Source organism: Thalassophryne amazonica, chromosome 6 (genome assembly GCF_902500255.1).
Source record: "Thalassophryne amazonica chromosome 6, fThaAma1.1, whole genome shotgun sequence".
Classification (NCBI taxonomy): Eukaryota; Metazoa; Chordata; class Actinopteri; order Batrachoidiformes; family Batrachoididae; genus Thalassophryne; species Thalassophryne amazonica.
In genome coordinates this window covers 33,536,253-33,559,621 of record NC_047108.1, presented here as the reverse complement: position 1 = coordinate 33,559,621, position 23,369 = coordinate 33,536,253, and the positions used below count along the sequence as shown (strand labels likewise).

Here is a 23,369-nt window from a genome sequence, read left to right as displayed (position 1 = left end):
ACCTATTAAATCAAACACAAAAGACTGTGATTTCACACTTTTCTGCTTTCACTCTTTCATATTTTAATAGTTTTTGCAGTGCACACGCTGATTACAAATAGATCAGAAAAGTCTGCAACATTACACCGAGTGGAAAAACAGGAAACTGTACAGCTTACCTTTGATTTGGAGGTGATGATTGTAGAAAGAAAAGCTTGTTGAGGGTCACATTAGTCCAGAATAAAATATAATCCAGAGATGGAGAACTTTAAACTGTCACACACGTCAATGTATAACATGGAGTTACAGAGCTGGAGCTGTATAAATCAGGGTTTAAATGAACTAAATAAATCAACTTAAATTGTACATTTTTGTAAGTTTGATAGCTTAACTAGTTTTATATTTATTTTGATAGCACCTGTACCTGGATGTGTTGCTGTATGTGGTTAAATGATTTTTAAAAATGTTGAAAACATTAAAGGTTCATTCAGTAGTTCAGCGCAGTTGGAAATAAATGTTCTACACTGGCACCACTCTCTCAATTAAGGCACATGGAGTGGGTGTTCGGCGACACTGGTAGAGCTAATTTCTACAATAGAGTGATTTTACTGTGTTTAGACTGGGATCAAATGTTATCCCAGCAGAGTAAATTTTACTCAGCAAAATGTACTGGCCGGGTGTTGTTTGTTCTCTGTTAATTCTTCCTTGTGGTTATTACTCTCCGTCCTACTGTGATTTCTGTCTTCTGTTGCATGGTCATTTTTAGGATTCAGTCTTCACTGTACCACCCGATGCCCTCTTGTGTCCTTTTTTGGTACTGTCCCTCCTGTGTGTTTTGTCACCATCTCATGAGATTTCACACCTGTCACGAGTCTTCTGTCACAGTATTCATGTCACGTCTTTTGTTCCAGTCTTTGCTGGTTCATCAAACACAATTCCCTGTGTTTGTTGTTGCTGTCTTCATTATTGTTCTCCAGTTACAGATGTCCTGTTGCTCTTGAATTTTATTGCTCTCCTGTTTTGACCTTGGTTGACAACTTGTGTTCCAGAGTTTTTGTCATTTTGGACTGACCCTTCTTTGTGTGTGAGTATTTTGTTACAGGCTGTTTCTGGAGAGCCCACTGCTGCCTCCTTTGAGAGACTGCTTCCTCACCCATGTTCCTGGTCTCAGTTTTATGATGTTTTTCAGTCAAGCTGCCTCCACAGTTAATTACCCTGTCAGGGTCTCCTGTTTGTCTTCCGAGCTCCCACTTTTGGATAAATAAAGAACTTCGAACTGAAAAAGCAACTTCCATTCTCTGCACTGGGGGCATTCCCTAGAACTCACAACTACAGACACAGCAGACCTGTGTGATTATTATTTGACCCATGCAGTTATTTTGTGACCTGTCCAGGAAATATTCAGCAAGACATCTGCATGAAATCTGTCCAGATTTTAGTCACATTTCTTCTCAATGGGATTTCTGGTGGCCTGTGATTTTTGTAACTGTGTGTGCTGTCTCTTCCAATTTAAAATTACTTTCAGCCACAATTCAAGGTCTACCACATTTCCCCGGCTCCATGACACAAATGTATGTATGTATGTATTATACTATAGTTCCTTTACTATTGTGATCAATAACATTGAATGTCAATTCTGAGGCTGTTCTGTAAATATTCATTCATACACTTAAGAATATTCATGTTCTGAGTTCATTAAAAAAAACTTGTTCTGCAAATAGTTCTCTTACTTTTGTGATCAAAAACATTGATCTGAATCTCAATTTTGAGGCTGTTCTGTAAATAGTTTTCAAATAAACAATAAATATAGCAACTTCTGATCATTCCATATCAATTTCAGACTGAAAATAATATACTGATTTAAGCCCCAGCCATTTCGAGTTAAACCACGCCCACTTCTGGTTTAGTCCCCGCCCACTACGAGTACAGATACAGATACAGATAATTTAGATGGCTGAACAGATACAGATACAGATAGTGGTGTACTCGCTTATCCCTAGCTGACATATTATTTCCCTGTTTGCCATCACTGGATATTTGCATGAATCACCAAGTTCACACAGACCATTAAAAAATAAAGTTTTTAGAACAACCTCTCTCTCCCTCTCACTCAGTCACACACACATGCACACAGACATCTTAATCAAAATACCAAGAACGTTAGGTAGTAAAAATAAAGAAATAATTGAAAAAAAAAATCACAGTTTGATCATAAAATTAATAATAATAATAATATAATAATAAAGAAAGTTGTATTGATTATGACAACTCTTGTTCATGCAAACTTAGTTCAGAATTTCCTAAGACATTGAATCTAAATTCTGAGGCTGTTCTGTTACTCATTCATACCCTGAAGAATATTCATGTTCTGAGTTGAGAAAAAACTTGTTCTATAATTAGTTCCTTTAATATTGTGATCAAAAACATTGAATATCAATTCTGAGGCTGTTCTCTAAATATTCATTCATACACTTAAGAATATTCATGTTCTGAGTTCAAAAAAACTTGTTCTGCAAATAGTTATCTTACTTTTCTAATCAAAAACATTGATTTGAATATCAATTTTGGGGCTGTTCTTTAAAGAGTTTTCAAATAAACAATAAATATTGCAATATCAATTTCAGACTGAAAATAATGCACAGATGTAAGCCCCAGCCATTTATGGATAAACCACGCCCACGTCCGGTTTAGGCCACGCCCACTCAGAGTACAGAGACATAATTTAGATGGTTGAACAGATACAGATACTGGTGTACTCGCTCATTTTACAGAACAAGTTTTTTTTTTATAATTCTCAGAATTAACATTCAGTGTAGTAGGAAATTATATGAACTGCTAAGTATGCATGAACAAGAGTTGCCATACTCAACACAACTTTCTTTTTTAAAATTTTATGATCAACTGTGATTTTTTCAATTATTTATTTATTTTTACTACCTAATGCTCTTGGCATTTTTTTCCACACAAAGTTAAACAATATTGATTAAGGTGTGTGTGTGTCTATGTCTGTGCGTGCATGTGTGTCTGTATGCATGACTGTGTGTGTGACTGAGTGACTGCGTGTGAGAGAGAGGTTGTTCTACTGACCAATTTATTTTTATGAACTGCAGTGCGAAAGTGTCAGATACTGCATGCAGCCATATTCAATAAAAATATTAATATTATTAATATATATTATAAGTGGTCTGTGAAACATTATTTTTTAATGATCTGTGTGAACTTGGTGATTCATGCAAGCATCCAGTGATGGTAAACAGGGAAATAATGTGTCAGCCTTGTTCACTGTATTCTTCTCAAAAGCACCGCATTCAGTAGGAGCAAAGTTTTCCAACTGACTTTATATCACCAACTAAACAAAGAGCAATGAAATGGTTAATAAATAAATAAATAAAAACCTAGCTGTAAGCTGTTTTCAGCTGTGTCATTTCAAAAGCACTGCTTATAATACGAAACAAGTTCACTAAGTAACTTAAAAGAGGCGAGCTGAAGAAAACTTAAGGAATACTGAGAGAGAAACATGAGGCAACACCGAGTGAGATCCTGTCTGTGTGTGAGGTGAGAGAAGCTGCTGTGAGACGTGTCTGTGTAGGGAGGGGCGGGCGCTGTGTGTGACTGGCCAATCACAGAGCATGAAGACAGTCAGTTAGCCAATGAGAATTTTCCTTCAGCACGAGCACAGACATTGAAGGGTTTTATTCGGCTCATGCTCGTGCTCGTCAAAAATGCTTTATCCGTACCGATACTCGTCTGAAACGAGTATCTGGCTCAACCCTGCTATGTAGCATGGCAGTGCCATTTGACCCTCCAATGGTATGTTGGAATATTGCTATTCATAGATTAGCAATAAAGCATCACAGAGACTTCAACTCTACCATTCTCAGCTGTAAAATTCGTCTCACCCCCTGATGATATCTGACTTACAATCAAAGATGCTGGAGAATGTTACATGGGTATGTGTGTCTGTTTTGTCCCTGCAAGAGGTTGCACTCTGGCTGTAGCATCTGTTATAGTGAGAACCTCACTGAAATACACCAATAAAACCTAAAACTCTGAAACAATGGTTCTTTCAGCCTGAAAACACTTTTTACATTTTTAGTTAGTCTTACAAAGAAAATCTTTGTGGGGAAAAATATGTAGAGGTGATTTTTTTCCTCCCCAGGAATAGCATAACAATTTTTTTTAAGGCAGCAATGACCTTTTTTTTTTTACATCAGATTTTATGATTAATGCATTTTATTCATCCATAGAGGAATTATTTGACAAGAGCAGTAGATGGGTAAGTCATATTTTACAAATATACTTTTCTGGAATGTTCCAGATCTGCCATGTAATTCACCATGGGCAGTGCTGCAATACTGCACAGTATATATTTATTTAAAATTTAATATACATTTTCAAATTTTACACTATCTTTTTGACATGAAGACTTTGGTATACCATGTTCTAACACCAAAACAGTTTATTCACATAAATAAAAATGTATATTCACTAAAAATTCTAAGAATTTATAAAAACACATTTCATATTTTCAGCTTTAGAGCCAAATTATATCTTTTACTATTACCTCAGACACTACACTGAAAATACTAAATACTTGTCCTTATTGTCGAAATGTCTTGTCCTGTCATCACCGAGGGAAGGTAAGAAACGAAATTTCGATTCCTTGTATGTCTAGTACATGTGAAGAACTGACAATAAAGCTGACTTTGACTTTTACCTGATTTATATTTGAACCCTGACATCAGTGTGAATGTGAGACATTATTGTAAAGTGCTTGAGCATCTGATGCAGATGGAAAAGTGCTATATAAATACAGTCCATTTACCATTTTAGAAAGTGTTCTAGACAAATATATGGCTTGTTTTCAGAAAGCTGTTCTGAACATTTTCATATGCAACATATGGGCATTATATGATATGCAAGTTAAAACATTACAAATTATTGATGAAGTAAGATCATGAAACTTTTTTTTTTTGAATAATATGAAACAAAATTATAGTGGCGCAAAAGAAACTCCTTTTTACGACAAAAGGCAAAATGCATGAAAAGTGTTGTACTTTTACATTTGTGTTAATATCCATGGAGTTTTCCTGATTTTAGGAAGAATTCCAGAGACAGAGGACAGTTGCATTTTGATAGTAAGAGTCACCATTAACATATAAGAGTGAGATTTCCCCAAACTCTACGTACCTCCTGAAGTGTGTTGTGAGGCGATAACAGGACTAAGGTTGGGTGAATACAGCAAATCTCCTCCAAATGCTTCTCCAGATGCTGAAAAATAGAAATTTTCATGTATGTGCATGTTGCATAAGATGCTGTGTATGAGCAAAGTCTGTCAGGATTTGGATTTTTGCTTGGTGTTTAGCTGTTATTGCTTTGTTTAGTTATTTTGTTTGATTGGTTTTTTTTTATATGTTAGTTCTCTTGCTGGTTTCTTATCTGCTTGGGTTTTTTTTCTGTCCCTAGCTCTCTTGTCTATCTCTTGGTGCTTGGTGATGGGTGTTTCCCTCTGTCTGGCCACACCCTTGTTCTGTGCTTTCCACACACACACCTGTTTCTAATTTGCAGCTCATCACCTGGGTGTATTTAAGGTTCATTGTTTGCACTAGTCCCTTGCCAGATTGATGGGCTCTGTGCCTTTGGTTCCAGCACTGTTCCTTGTGTTTCTTCATCTTGCTAGCCTCCTTGTGCATATGACCACCTTCCTGTTAACTTGACCACGCCAAAGCCTGATGTTAGTTGTACTTTTGCGCTTGTTGAACTGCCTTTTTGTGTACCGGACCCATCTCACTGTTTCAGGAAATCATTTTTACATACAGAGCTACTTGTCTGAGTCCTACATTTGTGTCCAGCCATTTCTGACCACCAAGCCTGATAAAGTCAGTGTTTAGGAAGTGGCACCATTAATCATGCCTGATGTGCACCTAGCAGTTGGATGCTCATCACAGATAAAAAGGTTTGGCATAAGCCAGCAATCATCTCGATGCATCTGCCCCCATCCTGCAACTTATCTGTTAAACATTTAGTCAAAGGACCAGTAGGACCAGACAACATTCGGGGGCGGGTCTCCAGATCATGTGCTAATGAGCTGGTTGATGTTCTCCACCTCCATATCTGACCTCTCCCTTTGGCAGAGCGCTATTCCCACCTGCTTCAAGATTATAACCATTGTTCCCCTCCCCAAGACAAGCCCACCCACTTGTCCGAATGATTACAGGGCAGTAGCACTCACTCCAATCATTACAAGATGTTTTGAGAGAGTGGTGCTGGCTCACTTTCACAGCAGCATACCAGACACAGTGGACCCCCTGAAATATGCACACAGGCCCAACAGGTTCAGCTCAGACGCCATTACTGCTGCACTCAACTATTCCCTCTCTCATGTGGAAAACAAAGACTGCTACATCAGGATACTATTTGCTGACTACAGCTTAGCCTTCAATACAGCCCCCCAACACATCTGGCGTGCTGGGGGGACACACGTGCATAAAATGCTTATATGTATGTACAGATCTGATCACAAGGAGGCCAGACAGCAAGGTCTGATTGTACACAGCACAGGGAGGGGCCTGTCAGCTGATCACAGCACACTGACAGCTGGATGACAGCTCAGTGCACACATTACAAACACAGAAACAACTGCCAGGACAGTTATATAAATAATTACAACAATACCTACATAAGCAATTACATAACAAATAATGAAAATGAATGACCACATAACACAGAGTGACACGTAGGTTTGGGAGCTGAACGGACAGGGGGGCATGTCCGCCCAAGATCTCAGCTCCTGGATGTCCCAGCTTGAGAACACATTCTGTGCTTGGAAGGACATGAACTTTTAACATTCCTCCTTGAGGCGACTGCTGTCCTCATGTGGAAATATATAAAACATCTTTCGCCTTTGCGACGGGCTGCAGTGGCCACACACAATGCACCTCCTTCATGTCCTTGTTGATTTCAGGCATTTTTCCGCTCTGATTACAGACCAGCGATGGTAGCACAGTGGTAAAGTTTCCATCTGGTAATCAGAGCTTACAAGTTTGAATCCTGTGAGTGGCATTTTTTTTTTATTTAACTGCGGGGTTCTGTATTTCATCCCTTTTTATGTATTATTTATATCAACCCAATGACATTCACTAATTATATAGCTGTTTTTTATTTTATTTTCCTCCACATCAGCGGCGCAATGTGTTGCACCTCGTCCCAGCTGCTCGCACTGTGTTCCTGCTCGCATGACACCATCACATGCACAAGACCGTCGCACCGAGATCATGCACACCTGCCCGTCGCTTGATGTTTTGTGGTTTGCTCATACGAGCTGTTCCGCCGTGAGTCGCCAGATTTGTACTTAATCGTACTATGTGTGAAGTGGCCCTCAAGGTTGACTGGCCCACTCCTGACCAATCGGCCAGGTCCCACTGGAATGCCCCTGTTGCCAGGAACCCCAGCGTGGTTGGCACCTGTGTGGGCACAGACAACCCCTGGCACCTCACCGTTGCACTCTGGGCCAGCTGCAGTTCTGTGCCCCAACTCCAGTAACACTGGCCTTGGGAATCCAAATTGTCTTATGAGCCAATTATTGCCATTTGCAAGTAAATCCTCACGTTCCCTGAATACCCTCACTCATGTCGGATTGCACAGTTTGCAAGGTCCTCCAACAACGCTAATGCAGTCATTATTAATATAATTTTCCTCATTTTTTTGCACATGCTTTATATCCACCGATATAACTGCAAACACGTTGGTGTGTTAATTGTTCATAAGTGTGTCTATGATGTGCACATCACTCTGGTGACTTCTTATTTTCACATTATTAACAGTTTCCCAGCATCACCTCTGCGTGTTGCCAGAGGAACAATAGTGTACAACGTACGCATGCCAGCCATGAACTTGGAGTGGCCACCGCACCTTGACCACTCCACGGTCATCTGAATGTTAGCATGAAGATGGACGTATGCCACATTTTTATGTATACACAACTTAGTACATTAGGCCCCAGTACTCCACTGCCCTCTCTGCAGACCATCTACCAATGCAGAATCCACAGGAGAGCTACCTCCATGCTCAAAGACCCGACCAACCCACAACACAGACTGTTCACACTTCTACTCTAAGGCCGGAGGTACAGAAGTTGTGAAATACAGAACATCAAGACTAAAACTCTTTCTTCCCCTCTGCCATCAGACTCCTGAACAGTTGACAGGAGTCACAACCATGGACTACCTCTCTCTGTACGTTTTGTACACCCTTCCATTTTGCACAATGGTGTTACACATTCCAGTGCGCACTGCACATCCCATTGTAGGCATCAGACACTTTGTATATATCAGATATTTGGCTTGCCTCTACTGGTGGTTGGCTCTCACTGCGGTATTGTATCACTTCCTGTTCCGGAGCACAGCGGTGCTTTGCTGTATCTGTTAGCTGTTTAATCTGCGCCAGTTAGATTGATCCTAGTTACCTAGATAACGATTTGTTTCACAGTGTAATCTTCACGTGCCTTAATTAAAGCACTCCCTCTGCTGAATCACCTCTAAATTATTTACACATTATTCACTTTGTGTGTTTTTAGGAATCCGCTAGCTTAGTGCAGCTACTAGCTCTTAGCCGGTTTAGCATGGCAGCTTCTCCTGTCTCTCCCGCACTTTTCTGCTCTGGGTGTGAAATGTTTAGTTATTCTTCGGCCTCCTTTAGCAGTAATGGTACTTGTAATAAGTGTAGCTTATTCGTAGCTTTGGAGGCCAGGCTGGGCGAATTGGAGACTCGGCTCCGCATCGTGGAAAATTCTACAGCTAGCCAGGCCCCTGTAGTCGGTGCGGACCAAGGTAGCTTAGCCGCCGTTAGTTTCCCTCTGGCAGATCCCGAGCAGCCGGGAAAGCAGGCCGACTGGGTGACTGTGAGGAGGAAGCGTAGCCCTAAACAGAAGCCCTGTGTACACCGCCAACCCGTTCACATTTCTAACCGTTTTTCCCCACTCGCCGACACACCCGCCGAGGATCAAACTCTGGTTACTGGCGACTCTGTTTTGAGAAATGTGAAGTTAGCGACACCAGCAACCATAGTCAATTGTCTTCCGGGGGCCAGAGCAGGCGACATTGAAGGAAATTTGAAACTGCTGGCTAAGGCTAAGCGTAAATTTGGTAAGATTGTAATTCACGTCGGCAGTAATGACACCCGGTTACGCCAATCGGAGGTCACTAAAAATTAACATTGAATCGGTGTGTAACTTTGCAAAACAATGTCGGACTCTGTAGTTTTCTCTGGGCCCCTCCCCAATCGGACCGGGAGTGACATGTTTAGCCGCATGTTCTCCTTTAATTGCTGGCTGTCTGAGTGGTGTCCAAAAAATGAGGTGGGCTTCATAGATAATTGGCAAAGCTTCTGGGGAAAACCTGGTCTTGTTAGGAGAGATGGCATCCATCCCACTTTGGATGGAGCAGCTCTCATTTCTAGAAATCTGGCCAATTTTCTTAAATCCTCCAAACCGTGACTATCCAGGGTTAGGGTTAGGGTTGGGACCAGGAAGCAGAGTTGTAGTCTTACACACCTCTCTGCAGCTTCTCTCCCCCTGCCATCCCCTCATTACCCCATCCCCGTAGAGACAGTGCCTGCTCCCCAGACCACCAATAACCAGCAAAAATCTATTTAAGCATAAAATTCAAAAAGAAAAATAATATAGCACCTTCAACTGCACCACAGACTAAAACAGTTAAATGTGGTCTATTAAACATTAGGTCTCTCTCTTCTAAGTCCCTGTTAGTAAATGATATAATAATTGATCAACATATTCATGAATCATATTTGTCTAATAGATTACAATTTGTTCATGTAAATGGGGAATCTTCTTCACAGACTAAAGTTAATTATGGAGTTTCCACAAGGTTCTGTGCTAGGACCAATTTTATTCACTTTATACATGCTTCCCTTAGGCAGTATTATTAGACGGTATTGCTTAAATTTTCATTGTTACGCAGATGATACCCAGCTTTATCTATCCATGAAGCCAGAGGACATACACCAATTAGCTAAACTGCAGGATTGTCTTACAGACATAAAGACATGGATGACCTCTAATTTCCTGCTTTAAACTCAGATAAAACTGAAGTTATTGTACTTGGCCCCACAAATCTTAGAAACATGGTGTCTAACCAGATCCTTACTCTGGATGGCATTACCCTGACCTCTAGTAATACTGTGAGAAATCTTGGAGTCATTTTTGATCAGGATATGTCATTCAAAGCGCATATTAAACAAATATGTAGGACTGCTTTTTTGCATTTACGCAATATCTCTAAAATCAGAAGGTCTTGTCTCAGAGTGATGCTGAAAAACTAATTCATGCATTTATTTCCTCTAGGCTGGACTATTGTAATTCATTATTATCAGGTTGTCCTAAAAGTTCCCTAAAAAGCCTTCAGTTAATTCAAAATGCTGCAGCTAGAGTACTGACGGGACTAGAAGGAGAGAGCATATCTCACCCATATTGGCCTCTCTTCTTGGCTTCCTGTTAATTCTAGAATAGAATTTAAAATTCTTCTTCTTACTTATAAGGTTTTGAATAATCAGGTCCCCTCTTATCTTAGGGACCTCGTAGTACCATATCACCCCAATAGAGCGCTTCGCTCTCAGACTGCAGGCTTACTTGTAGTTCCTAGGGTTTGTAAGAGTAGAATGGGAGGCAGAGCCTTCAGCTTTCAGGCTCCTCTCCTGTGGAACCAGCTCCCAATTCAGATCAGGGAGACAGACACCCTCTCTACTTTTAAGATTAGGCTTAAAACTTTCCTTTTTGCTAAAGCTTATAGTTAGGGCTGGATCAGGTGACCCTGAACCATCCCTTAGTTATGCTGCTATAGACGTAGACTGCTGGGGGGGTTCCCATGATGCACTGTTTCTTTCTCTTTTTGCTCTGTATGCACCACTCTGCATTTAATCATTAGTGATCGATCTCTGCTCCCCTCCACAGCATGTCTTTTTCCTGGTTCTCTCCCTCAGCCCCAACCAGTCCAGCAGAAGACTGCCCCTCCCTGAGCCTGGTTCTGCTGGAGGTTTCTTCCTGTTAAAAGGGAGTTTTTCCTTCCCACTGTAGCCAAGTGCTTGCTCACAGGGGGTCGTTTTGACCGTTGGGGTTTACATAATTATTGTAAGGCAAGGCCATACAATAAAAAGCGCCTTGGGGGCAAACTGTTTGTTGTGATTTTGCGCTATATAAAAAAATTGATTGATATTGATTTATTCTGCCTTACAGAAACCTGGTTACAGCAGGATGAATATGTTAGTTTAAATGAGTCAACACCCCCGAGTCACTAACTGCCAGAACACTCGTAGCACGGGCCGAGGCGGAGGATTAGCAGCAATCTTCCATTCCAGCTTATTAATTAATCAAAAACCCAGACAGAGCTTTAATTCATTTGAAAGCTTGACTCTTAGTCTTGTCCATCCAAATTGGGAAGTCCCAAAAACCAGTTTTTATTTGTTGTTATCTATCGTCCTCCTGGTCGTTACTGTGAGTTTCTCTGTGAATTTTCAGACCTTTTGTCTGACTTAGTGCTTAGCTCAGATAAGATAATTATAGTGGGCGATTTTAACATCCACACAGATGCTGAGAATGACAGCCTCAACACTGCATTTAATCTATTATTAGACTCAATTGGCTTTGCTCAAAATGTAAATGAGTCCACCCAGCACTTTAATCATATCTTAGATCTTGTTCTGACTTATGGTATGGAAATTGAAGACTTACAGTATTCCCTGAAACTCCCTCTGTCTGATCATTTCTTATAACATTTACATTTACTCTGATGGACTACCCAGCAGTGGGGAATAAGTTTCATTACACTAGAAGTCTTTCAGAAAGCGCTGTAACTAGGTTTAAGGATATGATTCCTTCTTTATGTTCTCTAATGCCATATACCGACACAGTGCAGAGTAGCTACCTAAACTCTGTAAGTGAGACAGAGTATCTCGTCAATAGTTTTACATCCTCATTGAAGACAACTTTGGATGCTGTAGCTCCTCTGAAAAAGAGAGCTTTAAATCAGAAGTGCCTGACTCCGTGGTACACAACAATTAGCTTCCGCTAAATTTAGTTTCCGATAACTTCAGTCTGCTAACATTTTTTTTTTTTTTGCTGGCATAGAGATAAAACAGAACGGTCAGAAACATCTGTAAACCCTAAAATCCTACATGTTAATTCCTGTTGTGTGCTTTGCAATAAACAGACTGCTGTGAGAAGCTCTTTCCTCCCCCAGTAAAAGTGGGTGGACCAGCTGCTACTGCGAAGAAGAAAAAAATGTCATTGTCATGGTTTGAGTTTTGGTCTGTTTTGTTCTTTTGTTCTGTTAGTTAGTTTTGCATTTCATTGTTTTGGTTTGTTTATTCTCTTGCTGTGTTTTTCTGCTTGGGACTGTCTGGACTGCTTACTCGAGTACCAACCTCTGCTATCCACCTCATTAAAACCTTCACTAAACCAGAAACTGTTTGAATGAGTATGCATTTGTGTCCTGCCATTCCTGGCCATTCAGCCAGGATAGCCATTTGCTTTCAACATGCCAATGCTGACAGAGTGGCCAGGAGTCATGTAGCGCAAAGCACCCTTCACTCATGGTTTCATTTAAAACCAAAATAAGCAAAAAAGCAAAAAATAATGGCAATGCTGTCCATTTTTACGAAGTGAAAATATCAGCTATATGAGGTCTATTAGAAAAGAAACCGACCTTTTTATTTTTTTTCAAAAACTATATGGATTTGAATCACGTGCGATTACATTCAGAACAAGTTTGAACCCTCGTGCGCATGCGTGAGTTTTTTCACGCCTGTCGGTTGCATCATTCGCCTGTGGGCAGGCTTTGAGTGAGCACTGAGAGCAATGAGAGATTCAGCTCGAAACAAGCTGACGATGACGGCTCGGGGCGCCGTCCGGCGCCGTGGGCTGTCCTTAAAGCGATAGTAACACTCCTTAATCTCTCATCAGCCATTAAAATTTTCACCGAAAACCATCTGAATTTTTCGAATGGTGTCCACTTGGATGTGCCTTACAGTTTCTGAAAAGATTTTGATCAAGCAAAGCGCCAGTCTCTCAGAAGTTCTCAGACAAAGGAATTTCGACGGGAGGGGTGGACCAGTGCTCACTCAAAACCTGGCCCACAGGTGAATCATGCAAACCGACAGGCATGAAAAAACTCACGCATGCGCACGAGGGTTCAAGCTTGTCTGATGTAATCACACATGATTCAAATCCATATAGTTTTTGAAAAAAATAAGGTCGGATACTTTTCTAACAGACCTCGTATGTTTTAGTTTTAAAGTAATGAACGACTTCTGAAGGTTTGATGTTAAACAGACACGTGCTGAAAGGGCATTATGGGAAAATTCAAATTGACCTGCTCTCATCACTCCCCCCCCCGGCCAAAATGCAGAGAACACTGCCATCTACTGGATGGGAGTGTAAATAGACAAACATATTCAGAATGACTCAATATAAGTGGATCACAGATCACAGGCATCATATAAACCAACACACAAGTTATAGTAATTTTACAGGGAGGGTCCAAAATTGCTACGTTTTTTGGTTATTTCAGTTTCATGAGAGTATATCATTTTAAAGTACCACAATTTCACCCCACTGAGATAATCCCTTAATCCCTTGTGCACCAGAGAGTTACTGTAGTCAAATAACACTGAGAAACTACATGACGACAATTGCAAATGAACATTACATGACCAAAATGCAACTTTTATGTCTTTCATAATATTTTTAAGAGGACTGCCATGAGACCCTGAAAACTTGCTAAAATATTCGAAATATTCCGTGTCTACGTTAACTTGCGTGGAACTTCATAAACACAAACCGAATTCCAAACATTTTATATATACTACTCTGGAACAAACAGTGCTGTAAAGGACAATAAGCATGATGTTAAGAGCAAACTTCAGCTTCCACCAGATAAAATGACATGAACATGAAGCATTCATGGCTCACAGTGATTCCCTGCCCACTGTAAATAATGGTGAAACAACTTGAGCTTCTCAGAGGTTACATAAAACAAACACCAATAACATGTCTATAAACCAAGATCATATATTCACGAGAGTTTTAGGCACAATATACAAAGCGCTGGGATGATGTTACAACCCCTTGGCAAAAATTATGGAATCACCGGCCCCTCAGAGGATGTTCATTCAGTTGTTTAATTTTGTAGAAAAAAAAGCAGATCACAGACATGACACAAAACTAAAGTCATTTCAAATGGCAACTTTCTGGCTTTAAGAAACACTATAAGAAATCAAGAAAAAAAGATTGTGGCAGTCAGTAACGGTTACTTTTTAGACCAAGCAGAGGAAAAAAATATGGAATCACCTCAATTCTGAGGAACAATCATGGAATCACCCTGTAATTTTCATCCCCCAAATTAACACCTGCATCAAATCAGATCTGCTCCATTGACATTGACCCTATGCCATGACATTGATCCTTATGTGTCTTTTTGCAAGGAATGTTTTTGCAGTTTTTGCTCTATGGCAAGATGCATTATCATCTTGAAAATGATTTCATCATCCCCAAACATCCTTCAATTGTCCAAAATATCAACATAAACTTGTGCCTTTATTGATGATGTAATGACAGCCATCTCCCCAGTGCCTTTAACTGACATGCAGCCCCATATCATCAATGACTGTGGAAATTTACATGTTCTCTTCAGGCAGTCATCTTTAATAAATCTCATTGGAACGGCACCCAAACAAAGTTCCAGCATCTCACCTTGCCCAATGCAGATTCGAGATTCATCACTGAATATGACTTTCATCCAGTCATCTACAGTCCACGATTGCTTTTCCTTAGCCCATTGTAACCTTGTTTTTTTCTGTTTAGGTGTTAATGATGGCTTTCGTTTCGTTTTTCTGTATGTAAATCCCATTTCCTTTAGGCGGTTCTTACAGTTCGGTCACAGACGTTGACTCCAGTTTCCTCCCATTCGTTCCTCATTTGCTTTTGCTGCTACATTTTTCGATTTTTGAGACATATTGCTTTAAGTTTTCTGTCTTGATGCTTTGATGTCTTCCTGGTCTACCAGTATGTTTGCCTTTAACAACCTTCCCATGTTGTTTGTATTTGGTCCCAGAGCTTTAGACACAGCTGACTGTGAACAACCAACATCTTTTGCAACATTGCATGATGATTTACTCTCTTTTAAGAGTTGATAACCTCTCCTTTGTTTCAATTGACATCTCTCGGTGTTGGAGCCATGATTCATGTCAGTCCACTGGTCGTGCAACAGCTCTCCAAGGTGTGATCACTCCTTTTTAGATGCAGACTAATGAGCAGATCTGATATGATGCAGGTGTTAGTTTTGGGGATGAAAATTTACAGGGTGATTCCATAATTTTTTCCTCAGAATTGAGTGATTCCATATTTTTTTCCTCTGCTTGGTCTAAAAAAGTAACTGTTACTGACTGCCACAATCTTTTTTCTTGATTTCTTATAGTGTTTCTTAAAGCCAGAAAGTTGCCATTTGAAATGACTTTAGTTTTGTGTCATGTCTGTGATCTGCTTTTTTTCTACAAAATTAAACAACTGAATGAACATCCTCCGAGGCCGGTGATTCCATAATTTTTGCCAGAGGTTGTAATGCTGTTGTTCGTGTGCAGTGCAACGGTTAAATTGCAGCCTGATCAGACAGTCTCAATGTGAACTCTGAAATTTTGTGACATTTTGTGGGAGTTGAAACCTCACACACAAATTACAGTTGGTCTATTTACAAATACACATTATAAAGAGTAGACGCCGCATGGTTGCTGAAGCGCACAGAAATGCCTGTCGCCATCTTGGACTGGTCATCGTAGTGATTCTATCACAAGGCACAGTGGAAGGTTTGAATTTATATTGGTGTTTAGTTTATTTTTTATGTTTCAATAATAAGTTGATTTGTTCTTTGTTATTTCTCTGTTTTGTAAAGTGTCATTTAGCACTGTGTAAAGCGCTATATAAATATAATGCATTATTATTAGCAGTATTAATAAGGTGCTGAGAGGTTGCCGACCCGGAGCTCTGTATACAGTCCAAACCTTCACAAGCACCTTTTTTACATGTGTAAATATGGTTTGGGGTGGGGGGATGTCATGTTCTTGTGTTTAATTTGACAATTTTACATTGTCTCTCTTTGTACAGCCTTGGTACTCTTCTTTCTCCTCCTCTGACCTGATATGACGTACATCCCCAATTCCAATTGAAGTTGGGACGTTATATGAAATGTAAATAAAAACCAGAATCCAATGATTTCTTCAACCTATATTCACTTTGTGAACAACGGCGTGAAAAAATAGTCCAACAGTTTTAAGAACAATGTTTCTCAACATTCAATTGCAAGGAATTTAGAGATTCCATCCATCTACAGTCCCACAATATAATCAGAAGATTCATAGAATCTGTAGAACTTTCTACACGTAAGCGGCAAGGCAAAAACCAACTTGAATGCCCCGTGACCTTCAATGCCTTCAGGCCTCAGATATCATTGTGTGTAAAGGATCTTACCATGTGGGCGCAGTAACACTTCAGACCATTGGTCAGTTAACACAGTTCGTCGTTACATCTACAAGTGCAAGTTAAAACTCTACCATGCAAAGCGAAGCCATACATCAACACCATCCAGACACGGCAGCCGCCTTCTTTGAGCCTGAGCCTCATTTGAAATGGACAAAAAGCAAAGTGGAAAAGTGTGCTGTGGTCTATGATGAGTTGATATTGTTTTTGGAATCCATGGACGTCGTGTCCGCTACACAAAAGAGGAAAAAGACCATCCAAATTGTTACCAGCACCAAATTCAAAAGCTGGTGATGGTATGGGGGTGTGTTAGTGCCCATGGCATGGACAACTTACACATTTGTGATGGCACCAGCAATGCTGAAAGGTACATCCAGGTTTTGGAGCAACACATGCTGCCATCCAATATACTGGTACGCTCTCTCTCTCTCCACACACACACACACACATACACGAGACATATATTGTATCTTCAAATTACTAAAATAGTTGACTTTACTGCTACTATCTGCTTCTCTATCATATATTAGTGTGTGTGTATATGTATAATATGCGTGTTTACAGGTGGCCCTGCGACAGACTGGCGTCCTGTCCAGGGTGTACCCCGCCTCACACTCTATGACTGCTGGGATAGGCTCCAGCCCCCCACGACCCTTAATTGGAGTGAGTGGTTGAAGATGAGTGTGGTGTGTGCGTGTGTGTGTGTCTGCAAAATACCTGTCTACAGTCTAGGCTATATCAGAATATTCTATTCCTGTTAATCCCACTATGAATATTAAAATACGATGAACCTTTTGTCCTGTATCATAGCAACATGTATGACGTTTGCAGAACAAAAATGCGTGAAAATCAGTTTAGTATTCAGAGAGTTAGAATGGATTAAATGTACTGCGCCTGTCCAACAGTACTGAGTGGAGCGGGTCGGATGACCAGTCCAAGATGGCATTCATCATGGCTCGTCAGTGCCAATAAGCCGTACCGGTCGATGCAGCATCTACTCTTTATAATGTCTATGTATTTACACTCCCATTCAGTAGATGGCAGTGTCCTCTGCATATTGATTGGGGGAGGGGGTGACATGTTTCTGTTTAATGTCAAACCTTCAGAATTTGTGCATATAGCTGATATTTTTACTTTGCCAAAATCGACAGATGTGACATTTATTTCAATAACATGTCTGGAATTAGTTTGTTTAAAATTTAAAATTTTAACCATAAGTCAAACCTGCCTTGCTTTGCATGACTCCTGTGACAGTCTGCAAGACTGTATCACTGTGAAAATTGATTATTTTTTTATTTCTATCTGGTCACCAAGTTTCTTTTGCTGAGAGAAGGCTGATCGTAGACAGAAGCACTGGCTTGCTGTGTCTGCGATTGTCTTTGAATTTATTCAGAAATATCCAGTAGCTGTCAGCACTGGAATCAATACAAAAACTTATCGGTTTAGCTGTAGCTAAATGTTTGATTTATTAGTTTAGCTTTATAAAAGTTAACTTTTCAGTTAGTAGATTAACTTTTATCAGAGCTCACGTTTTGGTTCGCTGTGCCACAACTGATAACCTGGCACCAATGTGGACAGCAAAGTAAAAATTTTATTGCAGAGAAACTTGTTTTCTGCTGTATATGACAGTAAACTCTTGAAGGCAAAGGGTTTGTAAAATCATGACCTGCCTTTCAAACAGCATTGCATTGTTTATTCGTCTGCATACATGTTTCTGAAATCCCCTCAGCTATCCTGAGTGAGTCCATCCAGGCTTTTACCTCGGTCTTACATCGCCGCAGGAACATCAGCATGTCTGATCGGAGGACAAACCCCAGTAAGATTTGTGACCTCTTGAATGTAAAACAAGGGAGAAAATCAATTTAGCAACGTGTCTACAGCTATTCAGTGTGCTGCCATTCTCTGCTGTAATCACATTCATTCGTGTGACTGCATCTAAAAAATCTTGGCTGGTTGCTTGACTACATTTTCTCACACTTGTCAGTTCCTATCAGGGCATTTTCACACTTGTGATTTGGCTACCAGGCTGCAGTATTTCACAAGTACACAATGCATCCGGAAAGTATTCACAGCGCTTCACTTTTTCCACAATTTACAGCCTTATTCTAAAATGGATGAAATTCTTATTTTTTTTCTCAAAATTCTACACACAATGCCCCATGGTGACAATGTGAAAAAGGTTTTTGGAATTTTTGTAAAACACTAAGAAATCACATGTACATAAGTATTCACAACCTTTGCCACGAAGCTCAAAATTGAGCTCAGGTGCATCCTGTTTCTACTGATCATCCTTGTGATGGTTCTACAGCTTAATTGGAGCCTACCTGGGGTAAATTCATGGCGATGATTCATGATTTGAAAAGGCACACATCTGTCTACATATAAGACAGTGGAGAGAAGAACAGCCTTCCTATTGTCATTGTACATATACACATGTACATACAAAATTTGTTCTCTGCATTTAACCCAACCTAATTACAGTCAGACACAATCCAACCACTAGCAGCAGAGAGCAGCCACAGTCCGGCACCCGAGGACCAACTCCAGAAGTAGAGACGCTGCCATGGTCAGGGCAGAGAAAGGAGCAGAAAGCAATAAGCAATAAGCATCTTTTGACTGTGGGAGGAAATTGGAATGCCCAGAGGAAACCCACACAGACACAAACCACAGAGAAAGGGTAGGAAGCGATCCCATGACCTTCTTGCTGTGAGGCATTGGTGCTAACCACTAAACCACTGTGCTGCCAAACAAACACCACAGTTCTCACAGTTGACAGTGCATGTCAGAGCACAAATAAGCATGAAGTCAAAGTAATTGTCTGTAGACCTCCATGACAGAATTGTCTTAACATACAAATCTGGGTAGTGTACAGAAACATTTCTGCTGCTTTGAAGGTCCCAATGTGCACAGTGGCCTCCATCATCCATAAATAAATGGAAGAAGTTCGGATCCACCAGGATGCTTCCAAGAGCTGGCCGTGTTACACCACATATTGTCGCCATTACGATATATGCTGATGTTCATGGCCACATTGTGGCACATATTGTCGCCAGAGACAATATGTGCCAGGTGTGTTTCATACATACAATCCACTGCACCAGCGACAATATGTGCCATGAACATTGGTACATATTGTCATGATATGCCGCAACAATCTGTGGGGCAGTGTAAATCCCTGTGTGATTGTTCCGCCGGTAGCAGCCCAAATCATCTTCATCTGTGCGTACATGACAATATAATATCCTGCACATTGAACTTCACTGCAAAAAGCACCCATTTAAATGTCCTTAAACTAGGGTAGGTAACTCTGTTCAGAAACACTTTTGTTATATTGAGTGAAATGGTCCGTCTATCCTAACAGTAGTCAATACATTATGTATTCAGAAAAAGTAATGAAAAAATCCAACGTCTGTAGAAAATGTAGATCAATAAAACTCCGGCCGATATAACCCCTGCGGTGCGCTCTCAAAAAAAAACAATCAGATGCCTTCATGTCTAGTTCTTCCTGCTAGTATCACCAGGATCAACGCCCCGTCTGTCCTCCACGCGTGCACACTCATTTCGTTTCACCAAAGAAGTTTGGTACGATGGCAGAGGGAATACAGCTGAAACTACCACTTCCACCAGATTGTGCCATGTTGGTGTAATCATTTTCTTTGAAAATTGGCTGTTAAAAACGGCTGTAATCACTTCCTGAATCACAGAGGACTGCTCCAGCTTCAGCCATTCGCGTGCACCTAACAAGCTGCAGCAGTGCTTAATTTGTAAAGTGGGAGGTCCCGGAGCGCAGAGGATGGGTGGCTCCGGTGCAGAAAAAAAAAGAAGGGCGGGGGGGCTTGCGAACAACGCTGTGCGAACAACGCTGTGCGACACACCGAAAATAAACTGGGCATGTATTGTAGGCCTAATAACACTAGTCACACCAAATCCGGATAGAGAACAAATTCCTGTTTAATGATGTACAGTGGTCCCTCGTTTAGCGTGGGAGTTACGTTCTAAAATAACCCGCAATAAACGAAATCCGCAAAGTAGCCAGCACTATTTTTTACAATTATTATAGATGTTTAAGGCTGTAAAACCCCTCACTACACACTTTTCTCAAACAGGCATTAACATTTTCTCACTTTTTTCTCTTGTGTGAGAAGATTATAAACAAACACACGCAGAAACAATGCGTGGCTCTCCCTTCGCTCACTGCCTCCAGGGTACGGATGCGGGACCCGCAAAGAATCCAAGTCCTCTCTCGGTGGCCACGGAGCTCTGCAGCTACGGTCAACATCCGGATCAAAACAGCGAGCATAGCCTCTGGACCTGTTGCCAGATTTGGCGCAATTCCGCACAGCAGACAGGAGGGCGGTATGAGTGGCAGTGGGAGCAATCGTGGTGATTTTTTAAAATTTTTTTATATTTTGTTAGTCAAGAGAGGTGGCGGATCACCGGATCCAGTAAATAGCTGGCGGAGCCAACGTCAGAGGTTCCGGAGCGCGCGGCCAAGGTTCCGGAGCGCGCTCCAGCTTGCTCCCCCTCAAATTAAGCCCTGAGCTGCAGAAAGCATTTTGAGCCGTTTAAAAAGGTAATTATTTGTCATGTTTACAATTATGGCTTGGTAAAACAGTTGTGTGTTCTTTCCTTCTTGTGTGCAGCTGTTAAAGTATGTTTATAACAAAAAGTTCTTGTTATAATGTTCAGACGAGTTGCGCTCTGATGCGATCCGCTGACATCACCACTCGCCCTGTTCACTTCTTTACTCCACTTGACGAGCTGAAATGTTCAAAAATCTTTCATGCATAAATGTCGTACTACACGATGTGCAGCCCCTTTCACACTGGGCCTGTTTTGAGTTGCTTTATGTGGTGTCATGACAACGCAGAAATGTCTGCATCAGGTGCGTGCAGCAGGGGGGCAGAGAGGAGGTGAGGATGCAGAGGAGGATCTGCAGGCACTTTGGCTGCAGCCAGACTGTGCACTCTGGTTTCTCTTCTAGTTTATATTTGTTCTTGTGCAGGGCTGCGCTCTGATTTCTGTTATAGTTATCTTTCTTCCCTTGAAGAAAGATAAACAGTTCGTTTATTTTTCTTTTATCGTTTATCGTGCGCTGTGAACGAACCGTCCGTGAGTAAACGTGGAGATGTCTGGAGTTATACTTGATGTGGACATGTCCTGTCTCTGGCAATCAGCCTGTGAACAGGACTTATGTCCTTTTTTGTCCTTTATGAGATTTTGAGGGGCGAGTGAGGAACTGCCTGCAGCCAGCCAGTTTTTTTCTTTTAATTGTTCACATGTGCGCAAACGAATCGTCCATGAGTGGACTGGAAATGTCCGGACTTTTTACTGGATGTGGACATGTCCTGTCTCTGGCAATCAGTCTGTGAGCAGGACTTCAATAGACTTTATTTAACACAGTTGTGAGAGAATTTAAGAACGAGTAGCTGCAGTCAGGATAGTCCCACAGTCAGATGCACGTTCAAGTTTGTGGGCACGTGGCTTTGGACAGAGCACTGACAGGGTAGGGGGAGGAACCTAGAGGAGGTGCTACTTTCAAATCTTCCTATCTCTCTTGCGAGCTCTCCAGAACTACCAACTCTAGCTTTAAGTCTCACTTTGGGGAGGACATCACCACGCGACAGTCATTTTCGGTTCAACTGCGCACTTTGACAAACCCATAGTGAGAAGGGAGGGCGCGAGAGGACTCAGCAACTGCAGGCACCGTACGTGAAAACTTCATCTGAAATTGTCATGGTACTTATGCATAGTGTGCATCCATGCGTAGCCTACTTTTCAGACCTTCGCGTACCGGCTGCCTGCATCGAGGGTTATCGGTCGATGTGCGATGATCTCCGGTGATGGGATGCCTGCCGTTTTACTTCTTGCTCTGATGACCAGCAACGATATGTGCTTTGACTGTCAGTATATATTATCACTTGGGACAATATGTGCCGGTGACATTATATGCCGGTGCCTTTGAACAGTGCATATATTGCCATGGTGACAATATGCCATAACAGCTGCCTGTCTAAACTGAGGGAATGGAGGAGAAGGGCCTTAGTCAGGGAGGTGACCAACAACCCGATGGCCACTCTGTAGAGCTCCAGCATTCCTCTGTGGAGACAGGAGAACCTTCCAGCAAGACAAACTGTCTCTGCAGCAATCCACCAATCAGGCCTGTATGGTAGAGTGGCCAGACAGAAGCCACTCCTTTGTAAAAGGCACATGGCAGCCCACCTGGAGTTTGCCAAAAGGTACCTGAAGGACTCTTACACCACGAGAAACAAAAACCTCTGGTGTGATGAGACAAAGATTGAACTCTTTGATGTGTATGCCAGGCGTCATGTTTGGAGGAAACCAGGCACCATCCCTACAGTGAAGCATGGTGGTGGCACCATCATGCTGTGGGGATGTTTTTTAGCAGCAGGAACTGGGAGACTAGTCAGGATTGAGGGAAAGATGAATGCAGAAATGTACAGAGACATCCTGGATGAAAACCTGCTCCAGAGTGCTATTGACCTCAGACTGGGGCAATGGTTCATCTTTGAGCACGACAATGACCCTAACCACACAGCCAAGATATCAAAGGAGCGTGAATGTCCTTGAGTGGTCCAGCCAGAGCCCAGACCTGAATCTGACTGAACATCTCTGGAAACATCTGAAAATGGCTGTGCACAATGCTCCCCATGCAACCTGATGAATCTTGAGAGGTGCTACAAAGACGAATGAACAAAACCTCCCAAAGATAGGTGAAACATATGTGTGCCAAGGTTGCAGCATATTCAAGAATACTTGGGGCTGTAATTGCTGTCAAAGGGTTTGAATACTTATGTACATGTGATTTCTTAGGTATGTATTTTTAATC

General features: G+C 41.3%; 1 long non-coding RNA gene across 1 annotated transcript in view; it reads right to left on the bottom strand.

The window, feature by feature from the left end:
• LOC117511596 overlaps positions 1-23,369 on the bottom strand; it is a 42,290-nt gene that overhangs the window by 17,132 nt on the left and 1,789 nt on the right. Inside the window, exon 2 of the long non-coding RNA XR_004560985.1 lies at positions 2,606-2,680. This is a non-coding gene — a long non-coding RNA (uncharacterized LOC117511596). The remainder of the gene's footprint in view (positions 1-2,605; positions 2,681-23,369) is intronic.